Source organism: Suncus etruscus, chromosome 7 (genome assembly GCF_024139225.1).
Source record: "Suncus etruscus isolate mSunEtr1 chromosome 7, mSunEtr1.pri.cur, whole genome shotgun sequence".
Lineage (NCBI taxonomy): Eukaryota > Metazoa > Chordata > Mammalia > Eulipotyphla > Soricidae > Suncus > Suncus etruscus.
The window spans coordinates 127,542,563-127,567,623 of NC_064854.1; the positions used below are offsets into that span (position 1 = coordinate 127,542,563).

At 37.3% G+C, this 25,061-nt stretch overlaps 1 protein-coding gene across 1 annotated transcript in view; it reads left to right on the plus strand.

Moving 5' to 3' along the window:
* CACNA2D3 (calcium voltage-gated channel auxiliary subunit alpha2delta 3) overlaps positions 1–25,061 on the plus strand; it is a 983,089-nt gene that overhangs the window by 632,798 nt on the left and 325,230 nt on the right.

The window sequence follows — 25,061 nt, forward strand, 5'->3', positions numbered from 1 at the left end:
ACCCACTATATCATTTCTCCAGCTCCAGTGCTATTTTGAGAGTTTTTAAACATTTGATTGAGATTTTATGATTTACTATTACTGTTAATGATGGTTTCCTATTCACTTAATTCTAGCCTCACATCCACCATGAGTTTAACCAGCTTCCTCCACTAAAGACCCCCAAGATTATTTATAACCTCAAAGGGTTTTAAAGCTTATTTTTGTGTTGATACTGTCAAATTTAAAAATAAGATGGTGAACTTTAAAATAAAATTGCCTTTCAGGACATGGTAATTTCTTTTGCTCTTCAAGGTTCCATTGTATGTGCTGATTTTACATTTAATATGGAATATGACAGGAAGTGGTGTGATGAAAGTGATCATAAAGAGTTGGGAGAATACTATCTTTTTTGTTTTGTTTTGGTTTGGTTCTGGGCCATACCCGATGATGTTCAGGGCTTACTCCTAGCTTTGTGTTCAGAAATCACTCCTGGCAGGCTTGGGGGACCATATGGGATGCTGGAATTAGAACCACTTTCTGTCCTGAATTGGCTGTGTACAAGCCAATGCCCTACCACTGTGCTATTTCTCTAGCCCCAAGAGAACAATATTTTATGTTTTCTTGTTTGTTTAGGGGCCATACCTGGTAGTACACAGGGCTTACACCTGGCTCTGTGCTCAGGAATCAATCACTCCTGTTAATTAATCACTCATTAACCTTTTCATGGTAAGCTCAGGCCCAGATGGATTCACTGACAAATTATTTCAAACCTTTCTAGAGGAACTACTACCAAGCCTTTTCAGGCTCTTTTGTGAAACTGAAAAATCAGAAACACTTCCAAATAATTTTTATGAAGCTAACATCACCCTATTATCATAACTAGACAGAGATGTTGCAAGAAAAGAAAACTACAGACCAATATCCCTGATGAACACAAATGCAAAGATCCTCAACAAAATTCTGGCAAATAGGATTCAATGCCTCATCAAGAAGGTCATACACCATGACCAAATAAGATTCATTCCAGGAATGAAAGATGACTTAACATACATAAATTAATCAACATTATACACTATATTAACAAAAAAGAAATTAAAAAAACATATGGTCATATTAATAGATGCAGAGAAAGCATTCGATAAGGTCCAACACCCATTTTTGATAAAAAAAAAAAACTCTCTTCAAATACATGCTCTACACCTCATTTGGTCAAAATTTTGGGTTTCACTGGGGAAGGGAGTGTTCTTTTTGTGACTGAGACCCAACTACAGTCATGTTTGTAATCATGGTGTTTAAATAAAGATATAAAAAAGTGTATGATTCCTTATAAAAACAAACACGATTTTGGATTTCATTAGATTTTAGTTTTTCTGTGACTGAGTTATAAAAATCATCTAAGTCCTTCCATTATGGAAAAAGCTGTAGTGTACAAAGGCAGTTAGTATCTTTTTTGAAGATAGCCAGATAGTTTAGGCAAACACTTTCGCAAAAGCAAAGATGTCTTTGTGTGTTTGGGGAACGGCATGGATAAAAGCATCCCGTGGAACAAAACCTGACTTTGTATTGTTTCCTTCAGTGTTATTTCTTAGCACTGTTTTCCCTCTTATCTTCATTTATATCCTCAGGACTTGTGGTACGATGTACATATACTGTCATTCTGATTTTAAATTTACATTTGTTGCCATTCTTCTCTTACAGAGAGGAAGTATTCTGTTTAGGCTAAGTGTTTAAGGGTGAAAAGTGTTTACAAAATCTTCATCTGTTTCCCCCGTGTGTGATCTATTCAATGACATCACTCTGTAATTTTACATGTCTTGGATAATGCAAAGTACACAGAGTCAGAATATTTTAAGATGTCAAGCAGAACGTTTTTTTTTTTCTTTTTTCTTTTTGGTTATTAGCCAGAGAACCTTGTATATAACCTGTGATTTTTTAAAACTACACTTCCAATAAAGATGAGCATTGAGGGATATGTTCCTGCTTGAATTGTTGTGTCAATTAAAACATGAGTCTGCAATATTTTTTAGAATTTGAACTCTAGGCTAAAAGTTTTTTTGTGCAGGACCAGAGAGATAGTATAGAGGGTAAGGCACAGGTTCTTTTGAGTACCACCTGGAATGATCCCTGAGGATAGAATTGGGAATAAGTTTTAAGCACCACTGGATGTGGTCCCAAAACAGCAACAACAAAGATATGGATGCAATCATTGATAATGTCAATGAGTAGTATATAGAGACATAGAAATAAAATCTATATATGCCTATTATCTTCACAATAATAAGAATTGAAGAAATAAACATTTAATTGGTCTTTGTCTTCCCATGAGTTGTTCCATGTTTTACTGTTCTCTTGTGCTATCTCAATTTCCCTATCTGAATTAATTATTTAGAACCCCCATTAGAGGTCTTAACAAATAACTGAATCCTTCTTTATGGTCTGTTTATTATCCTGTGCACTTTGGCACATTCTTTTTTAGTCTTCCATATCTCGGTCATTTGAGTTTTGTTTGGTTCGTTTAAACAATCAGTCCAGAAGAGCCCAGAAGAGAAAGAATTATGTAATTATGCTGAAGACTTGTGAAATATCAAAATGGAATAAATCTCAGATTCAAACTTAATTAGAAAGAAAGCATTGGTGGCTTATAGGAGATATTGGTGTGAGTACAGTCCATTAATATTTTCAAAAGATAGGACATTGTTGGGGTCATTCATAATGACTTGCATCTCCTAAGGTGTAGATAGGCCTCTATTCTGGGGCAGGAATGAGGAGTGTTTATTCGGTAAAACTTTTGTGTTTTTGCTTCATTGATGTGGAAAACTTGGGATTTGAGAGGGCTTTGAATTAACAAAAAGGTTAGCCCAAGTGTTGAACACTGTTGAGCTGTCTTCGGACATTTGTTCTCTGTTCATGGACTTACTAATTTTAATGTACATGGGCACCCCAGCAGCTGTGTCCCCTTAAGCATGTTTTATTTAGCAGCTGAGTTATCCACGTCACTTGGCAACCATAGATTTTTCAATTTTTCCTTGTGCCAAAAGGGCAGCTGGAATAATTTGAGAACTCATTAATTTGGGAGAAATATGAGCTGGATAAGGCAGACAGCATAAGTCTTCTGTATGGTGTTGTACCAGGATAAGCAGATCAGAGGAGAAGCAATTTGCCCTATCCCAGAGGAACCCTAGGATTTTAATAAGCTGGTTATGAAAATTCTATTTCTTTGCAATTTGAAGCATCTAATTAGAGCCTGTAATTTCTCTCCTATAACGAGAGTGGATGAAGGTTAACATTAGCCTCCCGGGCCCTTTCACATTCATTTACAGAGAGAAATCAGGTAACAGTTGTAGCTAATTAGAATGAGGTATTAAATATTTAGTCCATTTTGATTTCACATGGAGAAAACATCCATATTGGTGGGGTATAGAAAATGATAAAAAAAGAAGTCAAATTTAATTTTTAATCAAAGATAAACTTAAAGGCAGGATAATAATTTTTAACGTCGACTCTCCTAACCTGACAGCCAGAGCAGGAATAGCTTCTAGTGTCTGAACTGTCAAGATAAAGGGAAATAATGTCGATTGAATTCCATCAGTGAACTCGTTTCTCCAGTTCAAACAGCTGGGTTTTAATGCAATCCGTGTCTAGAACAAAGAACATGATTTTTATCATAACCATGATATTAAAAACAAAGTCTTCTGGAAGTTTCAGGATTTGGATTTTTGACTTGAGATTGGAGGAGGAATTTGGGGAGGTATTCTATGGAAATACATAATTTATTGGTTTTTATTTTAAATAGATGGCTAGAGTTTAATAACGTTACTCCTGGAAAAGCTTTCTTGCTCCAAGGGAAAAGACAGAATCTGGGTAGTAGAACCAGCTAGGGATAAGACCTAAAGTTCTATGTGTTGAAGAAACAAAGTCATTCTTCTCTTGTCTTTAGTCAACTCAAATTATCTTCCTCAAGCTACATTCAATGCAGTCTGGCTACACTTATCAGAAATAAATTTCCCCAGAATCAACACCGTGACCGAATTTCCCTCAGAGGCCTTCTAAGGGACAGAGCACCATAAGAGCTCCAGGACTTGCCAGAAGCAGTATTTCTATTTGCCAAAATATTAAAAAAAAAAAAAGGGCAAAAACCAAAGGGAATGCAGAGGAGATAAAAAATCATATATAAAATAGAATAATTTTTAAATGGGATTTTAAGGCATGCATACCTCTAACTTTTCCAGAGAAATGATTTGTCTTGGCCCATGAAACTCCATCATGACTCCCTGGTTACATTGGGGAAATGCTGGAAGCATCTTTACATTTCCTCAAAAAATAAATAGCAAATCCCAAAGACCAACTGACTTTGCTACATTGGCTTCCAGTTGCCAGTTATTACAAAATGGTTTGTGACGGCAATAATCCTTTGAAAATCTCCTGTTATCAGGGATAATAGCTGGTTGTCAAAGCCTTAACCACCCTCGACTTCACTTTGGGTTATTACCTAACAAAAGAATGAACTGGTGGTGAGTCTGCCAGGTGTATTAAATTATATCAGGCATTATAGAAGTTCAGGGATAGGGATTAGCATCCAGAAAAGACTATCAGTGATTGCCAAATTCATTACCTACTGAGGAAAGAGGCTGGCCTTGGGCCTAAGGATGTAATGCTAAAGTTATAACTATGAAGTCACTACCTTCCTTTGACCACTTTCTTTCTCTGACTTAACAAGGGACTAATAGATACCACATTAACATTTCTTCTATGCTCTTTCAGCTCCAGGGAAATTCAGCATTAATTATTGTCTGCAGAAAAGCTTAATTAACAATGGCTTCTTCATTTCCGATTTCTTAATGGCCTATCTACTTATTGGACTGTCTTCTATAATCCTATGATGTGGTGCCTCTGACCTAGAGGAATATTTCAGTGGCTTAAAAAACATACCTGACCATGAGTTAAATCTCTAGTTACCACCACAGGTACCAAGGGTAATTCTGGAAGAAGAGCTACTTGAGCTTGATAGCTTTGCTGTCTGCTTTCCCTGGCACTACAAGAGGTCTGACTACACTATAGTCAGATGTGTGTGTGTAGCACAAAGAGGCATAAACAAACTCTGAATGAGCATAGCCAGGAAGGGAAGCTCCTGGAAAGCACGTGCATGATTGCTACAGCAATCTATGGTAGATTTTACAACCTTTGTGCCTCTGTTAGAGTGTAACCCCAAATAAGCATATATGCAAATAATACAACTAAAGGAGCACATTCCACTGTGAGGAATTTTTCTAGTATCTAAGCACTGTGACTTAATGTATGACACATGATAAGCCCCACAACTTAAAATATATATATATATATATATATATATATATATGAATACTTCAGCCCTGGGATCTCTGTGACTCCTGCTTCTCACAACATCTACATCAACTACAAAGGCATGGGGGAGAAGGGAGATTCTAAAAATTTAAGGGTGAGATATGATATCCTCCCTCAACATTTTTGGGGATTACATTATATTCCTTGATTTCTTTAATAAAGATTCTCAAACTTAACATCTGCTCCCTTTCAGAAAAAAGAAATTAATCACTCAGCGTCCTCTTGATGTTCTACCTTCTTTATACAAACAGAACACACCTTTCATTTTCCTCAGAATTTATTATCACCATCCTCAGTTGTTTCAATGTCCCCTAAAGGTATTATCATCCCCTCTAGGAAACAGTGACTTAGAAGAGTATATTAGTATGGGGGGTTCTGCAGAGAGCATGGTCTCAAAGAGGCACATCAAAGATATTTCGAGAATATTGTCATGGTACAATAGGCTCAAAAATTCTCTTAGTTCATAAGTTTTCAAAGGAGAGAAGTGAAAAATGAAGTGATAGTCGAATCCCATGAAAGTAAATTTATGCTACAAACATACCAACAATTTAAGGCATGGCTAAGTTGGGTAATCTATTATGAAGCTGGTGCATTTGTAATGGCTTGTATGATGGTATCAATTCTAATTTCTGGGAACCCTCATCATGATACCTATTAAATGGTTTCTAATCTCAATCATGCTGAATTCTAATATATATATCTTAGAATATATATCTTTCTACTTGCGCATTCTCCGCATGGGCTAGCTGATGTGTTTAACATTGTTCTCCTACTGACTTACACAGAGCCTGACTAAAAGCATATCCTCGCCCAATAGTTATCAAATAGAATTCATTGTAGAAATATTAATGTCTTTTTTAAAAAATTATTTTATAAGAAGGTATTACATGTTTATTATAGAAAATAACAGCCAATCAAAAATAATCAACACTTATTATCCAGCCATCAGAGATATGTCATCTGTGACATTAGATACTTTATGCATATGTTTTTTCATAAATGTATAACGTTTTCATTGCTGAATTTTTAAAATACCATCATTCTCAATGATTCTGGGTGAGGGCAGGTGACACTTATCAGAGTGTACAGACTTGATAATTCAATGCTTTTTGTGTCTATTGTTGCTGGAGATCAATTGAGCCATACTTAGCAACGATTGGGAAATCGAACTCGTCTTTGTGCATGCAAAGATGTGCATGCTTCCCCTTGAGTTATCTCTCTTGTTCTATTTTATTTTCTATAGACTGATTTGATCTATACATAGGTATCATAGAATCAACTTTGTTTAGTGTTCTTTCTTTCCTATTTATTAAGCAATGAAACTCACCATATTTTTATAGTACTTTCATAAAGTATATGAAATGAATGTACTAGCTAGAATCATCTTTGCATATGCATTTAGTTTAGATTATTGAGATTTTTCTTTAATACAAACAGTGCTGCAACATACGACCTTTATATTAATTTCTGCAGGATTTCAAAATAGCTTCTTAAGCTAATTTGCTATATTTAAAATTTCTGTTTTACATGCATTTTGAATACTTGACTGATATGGCCAAGTTAATCTCAGAAAATTTTACTACTTTCTACAAAATCCCATGAGGGTTATTTCCTAGCATTCTTTTCATCATTGGCAAGGCATTTTCAGTGTTGTAACAAAAATACCCTAAGATTTATTAATTTTACTTGTGTGTACATATGCTTAACATGATACTGAACATTCATTTTGGTGCTATGATATTCTTTCTTTTGAAATCTGGAAGTTCAAGTCTTTTGCCCTTTTCCTAAGTTATTGTGCCAGTGTTGTAAATAAAATAAACCTTAAAGAACTACATGCTTTGAAATAGCCAAATAGCTGTCAATTGTCATGTGATCTAGGACAGCTTGTACCTTTTCTTGGCCTCATTATGCACATATATACAATGAGAATGATAATAGTTCCTAACTCATTGCAATTCTATCATGGTCAACACTTAGCCTTCTTTATTCTTAGCTACAATGGTTTATTTATTTTAAACTTCAATCACTATGTCTTAATAAGTTTTTATAATACAGTTGTTTCAAGCATTTAATATCTTAACATCAGTACTACCACCTGTGTGACATTCCCTCAATCATTTTCTTGTTTCCCAACAAATCTGCCCCCTAGGGCTAATACTGTACAGTAAATAATTTATTTGAACAAGAACAACCAGTGCTGGCATGGATGTAGGCAGAAAGGAACTCTCATTTGCTGCTGCTGAGAACACTGTCTAGTGCAACATTTCTGAAAAACAATATGAATATTCCTCAAAAAAACCCTAGAAATTGAGGTCCCATATGATCCAGAAATATCACTCTGAGGGATATGTCCCAGGAACACAGAAACACAATACAAAAATGTCCTCAGCACCCCTATGTTTATCGCAGCACTTTTTATAATAGCCAGCATCTGGAAACAGTCCAGATGCTCAACAACAGATGAGTGGCTAAGGAAACTGTGGTACATTTACACAATGGAATACTATGCAGCTGTTAGGAAAAATTAAGTCATAAAATTTGCCTATACATCAAGGGTCTCATAATCAATTTACCTGGGGGCCACAGGAGGCAAAGTTGGGGTGAGGCAGGGCTGCATAAAAGATTTCGCTTACCAAATATTTGCAATAAAAAATCGCATTAGTAAGAGAAAAAAATCGCAAAAAATTGCATTAAACATTTGCATACCATGGACGGAACTGCTCAGGGTATGCGAATACCATTGATTCTTCCTGGAGATTGTTTTCCTGGGTCTCTGGGATTCTAATGATTCTTAAGTTGTTTCTGTTGAGCTTATCATAGACTTTTATTTTTATCTGTTCCCATTCTTTGAGTAATTTTTCCATTATTTGATCATTTGCTTTAAGGCTTTTTTCCAGTTTCTTCTACTGTATGGAATTGTTATGCATCTCATCTTCCAGTGTACTAATTCTATCCTCAGCTGCTGTTAACTCATGGGAAAGCTCAACCATGTTTTTCTTCAATTCATCTGCTGAGTTTTTCAGACCTGTTATTTGACCTGAAATTTCAGTTTGGAGTTTTCTGATTTCTATCTTCATATTCTCTTGATTCTTATTAGTGTTCTCTTCTATACTTTCTTTGAGTTCTTTGAACATCTTCTGTATTGCGACTCTAAACTCCTTATCTGAGAGACCGACTAGTTGGTTGGTTATGTTCAAGTCATCAGAGTTGCCATCGTCATTGTCTATGTCTGGCGCTGGCCTGCATTGTTTCCCCTTTGTCACACTTGTATTGTTGGTTTTTCCACGTGTTTTGGTTGTATTCATTCGCCTCCTGGCCATGTTCCTCTTGCTCCACCCATTCTGGGTTCGTAAACTCACCTCCAGGTAAGGCTCCAGGGAAGGCAAGCCATCCACAGATGAGCCACACACAGGATAAAGTCAGGCCGAAAATGGAGCACAGAACAAAAGACAGGCAGATAGGGGTGCTGGCATCTGAGTTCCAGCAGAGTTCAGTGGCTTCCCCTTTCTGGACTTGTAAACTCACCTCCAGGAAAGGCTCCAGGGAAGGCGAGCCATCTGCAGATGAGCCACACACAGGATAAAATCAGGCCAAAAATGGAGCACAGCACAGAAGTCAGGCAGATAGGGGTGCTGGTATCTGAGTTCCAGCAGAGTTCAGTGGTTTCCCCTTTCTGGACTTGTAAACTCACCTCCAGGGAAGGCTCTAGGGAAGGCGAGCCATCCACAGATGGACCACACACAAGATGAAATCAGGCTGAAGATGGAGCACAGCACAGAATACAGACAGATAGGCGTGCTGGCATCTGAGTTCCAGCAGAGTTCAGCGGCTTCCCCTTTCTGGGCTTGTAAACTCACCTCCAGGGAAGGCTTCAGGGAAGGCGAGCCATCTGCAGATGAGCCACACACAGGATAAAGTCAGGCCGAAAATGGAGCACAGCACAAAAGACAGGCAGATAGGGGTGCTGGCATCTGAGTTCCAGCAGAGTTCAGTGACTTCCCCTTTCTGGGCTTGTAAAGTCAGCCATTTTTTACTCACTCACTCACTTGCTGGGTAGCTTCAGAATGTAGTTTTTTGGGGATTCCCTTCCCAGGGCTCTGAGGTGAGTTTCAAGGATTCAGAAAAGACAGAGAGCACAGGATAGGGCTCCCTTGAGGTCCTCAGTTTCCTCAGAAGAAGCACAGCAGGGCGGAGACTCCGCAGGTGAAGCAATCAGCACTTCACCTGGCAGTCCCCACAGTCAGCCATTTCTTACTCCCTAATGCAATTTTTATTGCGATTATTTGGTAAGTGAATAATCGCGAATACTGGGATATTTGAAGGCCGGCCGCAGGCCACAAAATGTTGAATGGAGGGCCACAAATGGCCCACGGGCCGCGAGTTTGAGACCCCCTGCTATACATGGATAGACATGGATATTATTACAGAGTGAAATGAGCCAGAGAGAGAGGGTTAGATAAAGAATAGTCTTACTTATTTGTGGGATATAAGAACAATAAAAGACAATATGACAATAATATCTGAGACAATAAAGCTGAATATCAGGAGGACCAGCTCATGACTTGAAGAGTTGTAAGTGTAGTTAGAGCACAAACCACAATGACAACTAACATGACCATGAAAGTGATGGAGAGAAGCAGAATGCCTGTCTCAGAGACAGGCGGGGGGGGGGGGGGGGGGGGGTCTAGGGGTGAGGAAAATAGGGGGACATAACTGGTAGGAAGATTACACTGATGAATGAATGGTGGTATGCATTCTATGACTGAAACCCCAGTATAAAAAATTTGTAAACAGGGTTATTAAATAAACAACAACAACAATGAAAAAACCATTAATCTTAAATCTATTCCTAAAATTCTCACAATAAACCTAAATCCTAAACCTACCTATAACTCTAAATCTAAATTAAAAAAAAAACTCAACTATAGAACACGTTTTGAAAAAAAAAAGAAAAGAAAAGAAAACATTTTGAAAAAATCATTTTAATTTTGTCGCAGAATTTATGTTTCTTCATCTGCATAGAAAATCCAAAACTCAGCATAAAAGCAACAACAACAACAACAACAACAAAATAATGAGTATGAACAAAAACAAAAAGGAGGTAAGGGCTGTAGGGAAGCATGTACTTATTATATGTAAGAGAGGAAAAGACAATAAAATTAGAAAGTACAATATTAAAGGTAAGGAAATAAAACAGATTTTAACTCTCTAATCTCTGCTTTCACTTGCTTGGAGAGTGCAGTTTCCTCCTTGAAGATGCCTGTAATGTCCTGGAGTGTTTTGCCTATGTGCTGTTCTATATATCTTATGGTTTGGGGGCTGATATCGAGGTCTTTAATCCATTTGGATTTTACCTTCGTACATGATGTTAGCTAGGGGTCTAAGTTCAATTTTTGGCAAGTGGCTATCCAATTGTGCCAACACCACTTGTTGAAGAGGCTTTCCCTGCTCCATTTAGGGTTTCCTGCTCCTTTATCAAAAATTAGGTGATTGTATGTCTGGGGAACATTTTCTGAGTATTCAAGCCTATTCCACTGATGTGTGTGAATATTATATGTGAATATATATATATATATATGTGAAATATATATTATATATTCTTTTTTCAGATTTATATATGTGTTTTATATATATTATATATTTATATTTCTGTATAATTCTGCAGAAAGAAGCAGGACTATAGCCACAGAAGCCAAACACAACTTTACTCCTCATCTCTGCTGTATGTGTAGGTGCTCTCTGCTGGAGGTAGTCCAATCACATGAGATCAGGGCTACTCTGGATAATTAGAAACAATAATTGCTGAATCTGTAAAAAAAAAAAAAAACCCAACTTCCTAATTAAAGATAAATGAAATTTTCTCTGTGCTTCCTCAGAAAAAGAAAAAACCTTCTAGTTCCTCCTTTTAATGGTGCCAAAATAGTGATTCCCCTAAGGTAGGGAGTTGGTCCTGGCTTGCTCCTACCATTGAAGTTCCAAGTCTAGGAGTATGGGAACCCCTGAACAGGGCATTGGTTAATGTGCATGTAATGACAGTGGGTCTGTTGCAAACCTTACAGGCAATTCAGATGCACAAAGCACACCAACCCCCTGCACCCACTCAGGCCCAGGAACCTTCCTATATGTCTCTTGGAGAGTCACTGGTGAGATGGAATAAACACTTCTCAGCAATAGCTTTGTGCTTGTCTGATGAGTCCTTTAATTTTCTTGTTGACACGAAGGCCCAAAAGATAGGTAAGGTGACCATGAAAATGGCTATTTTGGAATAATTCTTAGTGACATGGAAGATTGGTTAGAAAATTGGAAGTGACAAGAGTCATGGGAGATGGCCCCAGTGCTAGCTTAGGATTCACAACAGCTGTTGGTTTCAATGAGCTTTAGCCATGTGGGGCAGAATTCCAGACTCCTAAATCCTGAGCTGTGACCTGCTGCTATGCTGCTGATAGCCCTGAAGAAAGTGGAGAGGTATGCTTGATTCAAACTGTCTACTAAGACTCTCTGTAGGGCTTGGACCCAAATCCCATCAAAAGCATCATGAGGGACTTGTTTGTACTCTCATGGTCACCAGCGTCAAGAGTGAAGTGGTCTGTATCTTAATGAGTGTGTTCCATGTTTCATCATCTGAGGGAGGCAGAGAGATAAAGTAGGGGATGGGAGGAATGAAAAGGAAAAGTGGAAAGTAAATTATCAACTAATAATTAATGGAACAAAAAGTCTGGAAAAATGAAAAATAAATGAACATAAGGTTAATGATGAAGGTTGTGTTGGAACTGTTACTCAATTTGAGTATACCCAATGCTAACTTCCAAAATGGTGAAAGGAAAGGATAAAAGCATCATTGTTTCAAACTACACTCACAGTTTCAGTATTACTTTAAAAGCCAAGTTAATTTCAAAATGCACTGAGCACCATAAAGGAGACAAATGGAGTTATGAGAAGCAAGGGTAACTTCAGTAGAGAGACCATGCACTTTGAGAAGTAAGGGCATTCCAGCAAGTAGGAAAGGTGGATGCAGAATACTACAACCATAACTGTGTTTTTATATCTTCCAGAGTATCTTAGCTGTGATTCTAAGTTTGGAACATATTCCAAGTATAATAGAAAGACACTGGAGGGTTATAGGATATGCCATGTGTTCTGTAATTTCCCCCCACAATTAAGTACATTTTTGATATGCTTTCTTTTTTTCACCACACCCCCTGATATGTTTTTTTTTCTTTTTTCTCTTCTTTTTTGGTTTTTGGGCCACACCTGTTGACGCTCAGGGGTTACTTCAGGCTATGCACTCAGAAATTGCTCCTGGCTTGGGGGGGACAATATGAGATGTCGGGGAATCAAACCGTGGTCTGTCCTAGGCTAGAGCTTGCAAGGCAAATGCCTTACCTTTAGTGCCACCACTCCAGCCCCTGATATGTTTTCTTAACCTAATAGCTTTATATGCCCAAGTTTGCTTTCTTATGATATTGAATCTAAGCCATCTTGGAAGATGAGGTCTATTGTGAACAGATACTAGGTATCACTTGATCTTTCCAGGTATGAGAAGGCAAAGTTAGAAGGAGTCTCCTCATGTAAATCTCTCTCTGGTCACACAGTGACCATTAACTTGACATTTGGAGATGAGTTTGTTTTGAGAACCATAGTTTCAACAGTAGATGATTTTTTTTAATGGAAATCAACAAGTGTTTAAGTTCTGGTTCTGTGCCAGTATTGTGCAGAAATAAAAATGAGGTAAGGGTCCTCTCCGTCCATTTTATCAGACTCTTTTGAAATTGGTCAAAGATTTCACACATAATTAGGATTAAAGTCTAGAGCATTCTTTTAAAACTCTTCTTTCCTTACTCTGCTGTGTTGAAGAAGACTACAATATGACTTTTTGGATCTGATTAGAAAGAGAAGATATTTGGTACTCACTAAGTTATATCAGTAAGTGGGCATGCAAATGAATAGATGCTTCTCTCTCTCAACTTCACAAGCAATTAATATGAAAGATCTATATTGACTCTTCAAAAATTATAATTTATTTAGGAGGAATCTGTAATACAAAATACAAGGAATATATATGAGGGAAGTTCAAACGTAGTGTCAAAGATTTCAGGGAAATCCAAGTTTGAGTTTTGGAGGAGCGATTGCAGACCTCAGAAGGTTTGGTTTACTTGTTTGTTGGTTGGTGGGTGCAATTTCCTAAAGTGTTTTCTGATGGTGCAGGGATTTTCAAACTACGGCCCACGGGCTACATATTGTATTTATTCCCATTTTGTTTCTTCACTTCTAAATAAGATATATGCAGCGTGCATAGAAATTTGTTCATAATTTCTGTTTTTACTATAATCTGGCCCTCCAACAGTCTGAACAACAGTGAACTGGCCCCCTGTTTAAAAAGTTTGAGGAACCCTGGTAGGGGAACTTTGATAATTCGTGGACAACCTGGATGGTAGTGTAGTGCAAGGACCTGAGAGTGCAGAGCTGTTTAGGACCAATAGTGTTAGGGATTACTTCAGTGACCTGATTGGGGTCCTGAATGACTGCATACAAAAGTGCTCAGGGTATCATGTGGTACCAGGGGTTGATCTCCGGTGAAATAATGAGTATGCATCCTAACAACTGTACTCTCTCCTGGCCCAGACCTCTTGAATCTTACTTGAAATTATAAATGCATTAGTCTTGACCAATTCTTTATAGGGAGAGAATTCATATCCCCTGTCTTAATCTCAGTGGTTCATATAATTCTCTGAAAGATAATAGAAGTTGCCATTATTATAAGCTGTAGTGTTATTCTAATTGTTACTCTTTTAATGAAAAAATATCAGCAATATTTCTTTAACCCCCATACCCGTGAAAGTCAATTATTTACCCATGAAAGTAAATTCTCTCTTTAACCAAATCATCAATCTGATGAGGTATGGTGTGAATATGGGGTACACGTATTGAAACTTATTTTTTTATTTTGGGTCACTCCCGATGGCACTCGGGCTACTCCTGGCTCTGCACTCAGAAATCGCTCCTGGCAGGCTCAGGGGACCATATGAGATACCAGGAATCGAACCAGGGTCCCCTTTGGGTTGGACATGTACAAGGCAAACGCCCTACTGCTGTGCAATCTCTCTGGCTCCACATATAGAAAATTTACTTGACTTCCCTCAGCTCATATTTTTATTTCCTGAAACTTAAATTCGATACGCTCCTGCCTATTTTAATTTATCATTTCTGGCCTGTCCTTTCTTCCTTAATTTATTTAATATTAGTTTCATTTAATAAAGAGATTGGATAAATGATTTATATATATATATATGTATATACACACACTCATATATACATATGAGTTGAACCATTTTAGCTGTAGTTTCATATATGAAACATTTTCTCACAATCATCAAGTATTAAACTAGGATCCGAATTTGAATCCAGAATCCAGAGCTTCTGGTTCTGCATTGTTTTAAGAGTACGTGGAATTTGCATTTATGTAAAGTTTATTGCAGCAAATAATATAAAATAAACTTAAATGGTTATCAAGAGGGAAGGCTGAGTTGGGAGGGAAGCTGAAGACACTGGGGGAATGAAGAGTATACTGGTTTAATCCATGTTGGAATATTGTGTCTAAATCAACTCTATTGTGAACAACATTTAAATCATGGTGTCTTAAAAATTAATAAAAAATTTTATTTCCTGAAAAAAGTAGACAAAAAACCTTAAAAAATTAAAAATAATAAAACCCCAAAATTAAAAAATGTCAGATAAGGCATACAGATATGGAAATAACTATTAAGAAAGCAGAAATCTATCTTGCTCCAATCCCTTGGAAGCAAGATGGCAGCATACAATGTTACATGAGATAAAATGAATTAGCAGAGAGATCTAGTGGGCTAAGCCTTTATTGTGGTTTCCAAGGGAAGACAATGACAAAAGAGTAACCTGATTTGGGGTTGAATAATATCAGTGGGCATAGGAAGGAGTTTGGTAAGTGAATAGTATCCTAGCATGTAAATACTTAATAAAATGAAGTTGTTGGGAGCTTGGGCTCCAAGTTTGCTAAGTTTGGGATTCAGAGGTGCACTTTCAGGTATGTAGTTTAATATATCCAGAGAGAAGCTACTTTTGGAAGAGGTGATTTTTTTCAACCGACAAAGTCATTAAAAGACATCAAAGAATATACAAATAAATAGAATAAAAATATATTAAATAGATTAGCTCTGTCCTATATGTTTTTGTTGAAGCAAGACAGTCTAAATTTTTTATTATTCATGATTAAGGAAGTTTGTTGTTTAACTTCTTACCACTAATTCTTTTTTTTTTTTTTTTTTTTGATTTTTGGGCCACACCCGGTAACACTCAGGGGTTACTCCTGGCTATGTGCTCAGAAGTTGCTCCTGGCTTGGGGGACCATATGGGACACCGGGGGATCGAACCGCGGTCCGTCCAAGGCTAGCGCAGGCAAGGCAGGCACCTTACCTTTAGCGCCACCGCCCGGCCCCCCTTACCACTAATTCTTAAGTGGTCTGTGATCTCTTCTGCTCCACTCTATTAACCTAGGACACAGTCTCTAGGTGACCTAGAGATATCTCTGTCCTTCATCTTAACAGCTATATATGACAACAAAGCTGGATTTCCATTCAGATGGCAGTAAATGATTTTTCTCTGAATTGGGGGATGTTATCAATGTCACACTTGAGATATCATTGTGCTTAAGAGGAACAAGATTATACAGACTCTTAGAGCATCCGAATGACATTCCATTTTTCATAATGATATATGATAATCATTTGCTAAAATTGTATTGCTTTTATAATTTAATTCAATTTACCCCATTTTTACTGATGCTCAAAGCAGTGTTACTTTATTTGACTTTCACATCCCTCTGGATAAGGATGTTCTTCTTTTATCATGAGCCTGATATTCTCTAAATTAAAACAGCTTTCTAACTATATTTACATTGGTATCAACTCTCTCTAAATCCACCTCAACTCACAGATTTTTATAAAAAATATTGATTCTGTTTTCATGCATACTCAAGTTCTAACCATCATCTTCTACTTAGAGACTGATTATTTTATTCAAAAATATTTTCTTTCCTAGGGTTCTTAGAAATGAACAAATAATAACTATAGAAGTGGCTTTGAAAATCTTTATGAATCTGCAGATTTACACTATAATGTGTAAGAAATTGATGAAGATTTAAAGACACTGAGAGACTTCTTTTGAAAGCTTAAATTTTGCATCATTTTTGAGAAACCCTGAAGGCATTTTTCTGTAAATAATTGAGTTGGAGAGTTAGTGTAACTAACCTCCTGGGACCTGGGAAACTAAAAAGACATGAATTTGAAATCAATGAAGTTGAATTCACATGGTCATTTAAGTAACTGAGCAGAGTTTTCTACTTAATTAAATAAGCATAGGTGCCTAAGAGATAGTACACTATATTTAGTATACTGTAAGCCACTTGCCTTATATTCAACTGACCCGGGTCAGATCCCAGGCACCAAATATGGTTGCCCAAGCACCACCAGAAGTGATCTTCACAAGTAGAGCTAACAGTAGAACCAAAGGACAACTGGCTGTGGCCCCCAAACAAAACAGAACAAAATAATTAAATTAAAATTTATAATTGGTGCATATATGCACCATAAAATGTGATGATTTAATTTTAGAAATTTTAATGTATACATATAATTTGTGACTACTGAATTTTTAGTTAGAAATTTTTTAAGATAAAATACTGAGTCTTTAGGTAAAAGTAATGACTAAATATTGAGAGATTCCTAAGTACCCTGTGATAGATCTTTCCATTTCTTTTTTTTATTTTTTTAATTTATTTTTATCTTTATTTAAACACCGTGATTACAAACATAATTATAGTTGTATGATTACAGTCATGTAAAGAACACCCCCCTTCACTGGTGCAACATTCCCACCACCAATTTCCCAGATCTCCCTCCTCCCCACACCCCTACACCTGTACTCGAGACAGGCTTTCTACTTCCCTCATTCATTCACATTGTTATGATAGTTTTCAGTGTAGTCATCTCTGCAACTGCACTCATCACTCTATGTGATGAGCTTCATGTCCTGAGCTGCACCTACCAGCCCTCATCTCTCTTGTCTCTGAGATACTGTTAAAAATGTCCTTCATTTTTCTTAAAGCCCATAGATGAGTGAAACCATTCTGCATCTTTCTCTCTCCCTCTGACTTACTTCACTCAGCATAATAGATTCCATGTACATCCATGTATAGGAAAATTTCATGACTTCATCTCTCCTGATGGCTGCATAGTATTCCATTGTGTATATGTACCACAGTTTCTTCAGCCACTCATCTGTTGACACTTTGAAAAAGAAGAAAGGCAAATGGCCAAAAGGCACATGAAAAGACGTTCAACATCACTAATCGTCAGGGAGATGCAAATCAAAACTACTATGAGGTACCACCTCACGCCACTGAGATTGGCACACATCACAAAAAAGGAAAACAAGCAGTGCTGGCGGGGATGTGGAGAGAAAGGAACTCTTTTTCACTGCTGGTGGGAATGCCGTCTAGTACAACCTTTATGGAAAGCGATATGGGGATTCCTTCACAAACTGGAAATTGAGCTTCCATACGATCCAGCTATACCACTCCTAGGAATATACCCAAGGAACACAAAAATACAATACAAAAATCCCTTCCTTACTCCTATATTCATTGCAGAGCTATTTACAATAGCCAGACTCTGGAAACAACCAAGATCTTTCCATTTCTATGGAAACCAAAGTGGTATTACTTATAAATATAAGTAAATTGAGTCTCTCCTACAACCCAACCACAACAGACCTGGGCACAAATTTTCTCTTTCTTAGACAAAGAAAGTGCAATTAATTAATCCTCGTAGCCAAATCTGGCAAGCTTTTTTGGATTGGCATTTTTTTTTAAAAGTGCCATCTTGATTCAGCTCATCTATTAATTATTTTTTATTCTTCATTTCAATTCTTAGCAAGTTAAAAACACCTTTACTGGAATTAGATCCCATGGGCATGTCTTACTTTATATTTTCTCCATTTTGTTTTTTTGAGGGCCACATCTGGTAATGCTCAGAGGTAACTCCTGAATGTGCACTCAGAAATCTCTTTAATAAGCTTTGCTCTAAGGACCATGTGGGATGTCAGGGATTTAACCAAGTCAGCCATGTTCAAGGCAAGCCCCCTACCCACTTTACTATCTCTCCAGACTTTGAGCCATTTTGATACCTAGCCCTACATCATTTCTGCTCAGACCTCATTTTCTACGTGGTATTATTTTAAAAGTATTGGATTTAGTGCCTTTGTATCAGACCATGGGCATCAATGATCCTGATGTTCATTGAACTCTGAGAACATCTACATTCTGTTTAGAATAAAAATCACATTTTAAACAAGAACACTATAGACTCTTTGGTGTCATTGTTTCAACCCCTTCTACTAATAACTATGATTCTCAAATGTATTTTTCAAAAAAAATAAACCTCAGTGATAAAATTAAAAGTTGAGTTGTGCCTCAATAGGTCTTAGTCTAATTGTGTTTGGATGTTAACTGGGACTTTAGGATTATAAAATAATCTTGGAAAAATAGAATATACAACCAGGATAATTACAAGTGCACAATTTATTGTCCATACTCAAGACAGAGAATCTTTTATAAGACTATACAAACGATTATGCCAGATTGCTTCTCCATCTCTCCTATACCTTCTCTTCTTGCAGTGGAATCCCACACTCTGACGGGGACCTAAGAATTTACAAATATTGATACTTGATTTCTGTTCAAGTTTATTCCTTAAGAAACCTCTCAGCTGAACTGGACAGATACAGTACAGTGGGTAAGGAACTTGCCTTGCACATAACCAATTTGGGTTCTGTCCTTGGCACCCCATAGAATGCCACATGTACTTCTAGAAGTGATCCCTGAGTGCAGAGCCAAGAGTAATCCATAAGAGTCACTGTGACCCAAATCCAAAAACATAAAAATTAAGAAACAAACAAACACCTCTCCTAGCTGACCCACACATGCCCATTTCAATATTCCTTTTAGCACACCTATCTTAAGTACTTTGTCCCTCTTCTCCTTCACCTGGAAATTTCTTCTCCAATAGCATGTGTCTTATCCACATGATTTCCTAGCCATTCTTTCTTTTTCCAGAATTTTGCTCACATCATTTCAAAGTAGACCATCATGTTCTTCATTTCTGAAGCAATATCCCCATCATTTTCTACTGCCTTTCTCCTTTTTTGTATTCGTACTTAACATTTAACCTAACAAAACTTGATGTTATTTATGTATTCGACCTCATTATATTTTTATTTATTGAGAAAATATGCTTTCTGAAGACAGATTTTTTTTGGTTTGTTTTAATTAGTCAGTGTAATCCCAATATGAAGAATAACTGCGAGGACATAGTAGGTGATCAGAGATTTCTTAGGACAGATGAATGACGAAGAGCTTTAATTTTCACTGAAGAAATAGGTATGAATGTCAGCAGCTTATATTCTAGCTGTGGTTTAATAGGTCTTCAGGCATCTTCTCAAATTCCTCTGTTTTATTGATTGTAGAAGAAAAAGACAGTCACCAATTGCCAGTGAAACTACCTGTATACACCAAGGTGGAGAGGAACAAGGCTCCTTTACATTTCTGGAGGCAGTTTCACTTGATGTGTAAGAACCATAAATAAATAAGAAGCCTGTGGTTTTTAGAGAAAAACCGGATTGAATGTTTTATTTGTTCTATTTGGGAAATTTTATACTAAGCAGATTAAATTAAGAGACTTTGAACTTTGAAATGTCCAGAGCCTAACATTTTGTTAAACTTAATTGGATTTGGAGAACATTTAAGGACCATCCAAACTTATGTGGGACATCAGGATGATTAGATGGAGACAGACATTTCCCCTCTTGTGATTGTGTTGCTTTAATGAATGTGGTGATATTGTGTCTGTGAGTGATGAACAGGCCTGGATGTCTGGAGAGTTTTGATGGGTTTGACAGCCACCTCCTTTGAACTTCTTCCCTCCACCCTCTGAGCAGGGCACATAGCATTTGTGATCACTAGCATCCGCCTCTGCTTGGGCACTGAGAACCTCGAAAAAAGTAGCGTGCTTCATAGCAAATACATGAAAGCTGTTTGGTAGAATGTCGAGGGAATGAATCTGCAATTCCTGGAACTAAAAATTAAAATTTATCTTGGAAGGGAAATAAAAATTCTTGTAAATAAAATTATCATCTATTACTGATGAAAATGAGGGACAATTAGTCCATTTTACTTCAAAGGGTTTGCACTCAGTTACTTGAACGGGGAGTATGTAGACAACCATGATGATGCCAGGTCAGCCAGCATTTGATTTCCACATAGCTTCTCTTCTTGTGTCTGATTTTCAAAATTACATGATGCTTTTGTAAAGAAGGAAAATATCAGTGTCCTTATGTAATTTTCATTTAAAATGACCTTTTATGATTAAATTAATACTTGTTCATGAGTAAAAACCATTCCACTAATGTATATTTATGAAATAATAATGGTAGTTCTTCCTTGAAAAATATGACACATAATATCTACACAAGCTAGAACTTTTCCTCTCACTAAAACAAACCTGGCCAATTTATAATGGGTGTCTGGCTACCTGAGTACATAACTACATATCATATATATTACTACACAATCTTCTTCAGTCAACCAGCTATCAATAGACACTTAGGATTTATAATTAACTGGTGAAGGTGACTATTTTTACATTTTATTGTCTTTGTATATTTGTAGAATCATCTAAATTTGGATTCTAGGGATATTAGAAGGTACCGTATTTTCTGGCATATGACAACTTTTGAAACAAAAAAAAGTCAACCGAAAATCGAGGGTCATCTTAAACACCGAGTATATCCTGAAAAATGTTTCAATATGCCGCTAAACGAAAATTGTCTGAATATTGCCACAAAATGAATTTTCCAACTCGATCCTGCACCAATCACTGCCAGGCTGCTCGGACCGCCTCTCTGACTGAGCCAATCCAAGCAGGCTCTTGATGCATGCAAATTAGACGATGTTCTGCACCAATCACTGCCAGGCTGCTCGGACCGCCTCTCTGACTCAGCCAGTCCAAGCAGGCTTTTGATGCACGCAAATTAGGCAATGTTCTGGACCCAATCTACACTGTCCAAAGCCTGCTCAGATTGGCCAGAGTCAGAGAGGATGTCTATTCCAGTAGAACCTTTGAACCTTTGCTTGTTGGGATTGGCTCACTGTGGTACATACAGTTGCAGCATAGGAACATTCTGTGAATAGAGAATAGAGGCCTAAACCTATGTTTTAAATGCAAAATTAAGGGGTCGTCTTATACGCCCAGTCGTCTTATACGCCGGCAAATATGGTATATAGTCTACAATTATTCATATTCTTATAACTTACTTTTGTCTATATTACCAGCTTATGTCCCCATAGTAATTTAATTTATTGTGTTTTCATTTATGTTGACTATAAAACACATTTCAGAACAAGAATTAGTGGGTCATAAAATTACATATACAAAATGCTGTGAGTATTATTCATTGCTTTCTAAAACTGAGAGTTATTTTGAAGTAAAAGCTTTTTTCTTTGGTTGCCAGTGGAAAGGCATTATTATGAGAAATCCAGGATGTGGACCAGTATCATTCTAAAGTGTTTATTTTATAGGCTAACTGGCAACAAGTCATTTACATGCTATTATGACTCAGTTAAGGAGGCCAGTCCACTGGGAGCCAAGGACTGCACATAAATGGAAATACTAAAAATGAGTCTGACTTTTTCATAAGCAATAAAACAAAATACAAATGAACAAAACAGCGTTAATGCCTATAAATTTGTCCCTTCATACCCAACTGAGGAGAAGGTACAGCCAGTAAACCCACCATGGTATTGGGAATATGGGCAGCAGTGATGGCTTGAGAGTATTGGGTACTGATTTTAATTATGGTGGTTATTGTTAGTACAGATACTCTTAAGTAATCATGTGTGCTCTGAGAGTTGGCACAATCCTACTGGTTTTCCAAATGGTTTGCCATCTTTTAAAATCCAGAATTAAAGAACATTGCCCATGGTTTGCAGCCTTGTTTTGGGGTTTTAATTATGTCTCTGAGAGGTAATGTTTTCTATCTTAAGTTTCTTCTTTTGAACACCAATGGAGGCTTGCCAAATACAACTACCCTTGCTAAAAAAAATCAACTTGAGTCTCTACATTAGGTCTTTTCCTCTTTGTCTAAAGAGATTCATAGCTTTATTTCTGAAATATATTTTATGCTGCCTGTTTAGTTATGAGCTAGAGAGGGAGCTGGGTTTTATCAGACAAGTGATAAAACCCTCTTTGTGGGTGCTTCCCCTCTTTGAGGTGCAAATCTGAAATTAGGAGTTGGAGAAATAATACAGTAGGTAAGGTGATTTTTTTTGCTTGAGGTTGACCCAGGATAGAACTCTAAATGGTACCCAAATGGTACCCTGAGCACTGCTAGGAAGTAAAAATAACACTGTTAGGAAGCTAGGAGTAACCACTGGGTATTACTGTGTATGGCTCAAAGTTCTCTCTCCCCAAGAAATAATATTAAAGGCAAAGATTCCTGAAAGCAAGAACAACAACCACTAAAGAATAAATCTAGCCTTGAAAGTGAATACCTCCCTGATTTATATGAGTGTTGGTTCTGGACCTTGGAGTTCTTTGGAATTTTTTATTTTAAGAGGAATAGAGGAACCTCCATTGTTATCATCCTCATTAGACTAGGTCTTTTTTAAACTAAGGCAAAAATACTAATTTTACTTACTTGGGACCTAGTTTCTCCTTAAATTTGACATCGTCTGCTAACTGTCAACATTTTCCAGGCAGAAAAAGTAGCAGTACTTTGGCCATACAAAAATGAATCTGCCCTCTTTCATCTACCTATGAGAAGGCAGAATTTCCACATTAAAATACACACACAAATACACACATGATTTCCTTCCTTCCTTTCCTCCCTCCCTTTCCTCCCTCCCTTCCCTCCCTCCCTCCCTTTCCTCCCTTCCCTCCCTTCCCTCCCTCCTTCCCTCCCTCCCTTCCTTCCTTCCTTCCTTCCTTCCTTCCTTCCTTCCTTCCTTCCTTCCTTCCTTCCTTCCTTCCTTCCTTCCTTCCTTCCTTCCTTCCTTCTTTCCTTCCTCCCTCCCTTTCCTCCCTTCCTTCCTTCGTCCCTTCCCTCCCTCCCTTTCCTCCCTTTCCTCCCTCCCTCCCTTTCCTCCCTTTCCTCCCTCCCTCCCTCCCTTCCTTCCTTCCTTCCTTCCTTCCTTCCTTCCTTCCTTCCTTCCTTCCTTCCTTCCTTCCTTCCTTCCTTCCTTCCTTCCTTCCATGATGGATGGGAAAATTGTTTACCAACACAAAAGTGGATAGTTGGTAGGCTACTTATGGTATATATTTAAACAGACTTAATTTGGAAATAAATCATAACTGAAAAACTGATCTTCAAGTTATAATTATAATTCCCAATAGGGATATTTTAAAATTAAAACATTTTATAAAACAGTTCTGAAAATTTACATATATTTGTATATACATAACTTAATGCATATGGGTTATACATATTCACATATTCAAATGTACATGTATACATGTATATTTGGAAGACACATCCAGCTATACACTCAGAAATCACTCACTATTGGCAGGCTCAGAGGACCATATGGGATGCTAGGAATTGAACATGGCTTGACCACATGCAAGGCAAATGTCTATCAGTTGTACTATGGCTCCGGCCTATATATATATATATATATATATATATATATATATATATATATATATATATATATATGCATATACATATATGCATATATGTATATACATATGTATTTTATACATTCTTTTAATTGTTTGTTCCATTCCAGATCATAGCTGAGGAAAGAGACTACCCTTTATTTCCTGCTTCTAGTGGAAAGGGTAATAGATATTAAAGAGATAACTCCACTGAACACCATACAACAGTGACTGAAAAAAACGAAAGGAGCATTAGAATTTATTTGCCTATATGAATGAGCATTATTAAATACTTTATTAAATACTTTATTGTGGCCTCATCCCCTCATTCTTCTCAGGTAACTTGATCTTACCTGCAAGACCCCGCCCATTCCTGGGAGGAGTCTTGAAAAGGTTAGATAAGGCTTTGAGGAGAGAGGATTAGATGCTTTTGGTCTTTTGCCAGGATGGAGGTTGGAGGTGACATGGATGAAAGAAATAAGATGCAGGGCTAGCTAATGATAGCATGCATAAATGGTTGAGATTGACCACACATATGGTGGATAGGGTATGAATAAAACTGATATTTCCTGATGTCTGTCTGAGTAGTCTGATTCCCACTGCAACCACCTGAAGATGATGACCTGACAGTTAATGGGGGATGGAGCCACGTGGCCGGGGCCTAAGAACAAAGGCCTCCACCCACCATCCAAAGCCATCTTAAGGGCTGTAACACTACAACGTCTGAAGGGGGTTGCAGAGCCACATGGCCTGGGATGGCAGAGAAAGGTCCCTGCATGTGTCCACCACCATCCAAGGATATCATGAGGGCTGTTTCTCTACACTTTATGTTGTACATCATTCTACACTATCATCATATATTCACTGAACTCAATCCCAAAAAGCTGGTCAGAGGACTATCTTTGGCCCATCTGCAAAGTTTTGTTCAGACTATGTATGTTGTATTGCCAAACATGCCATTTTACATTAGAAGAAAAG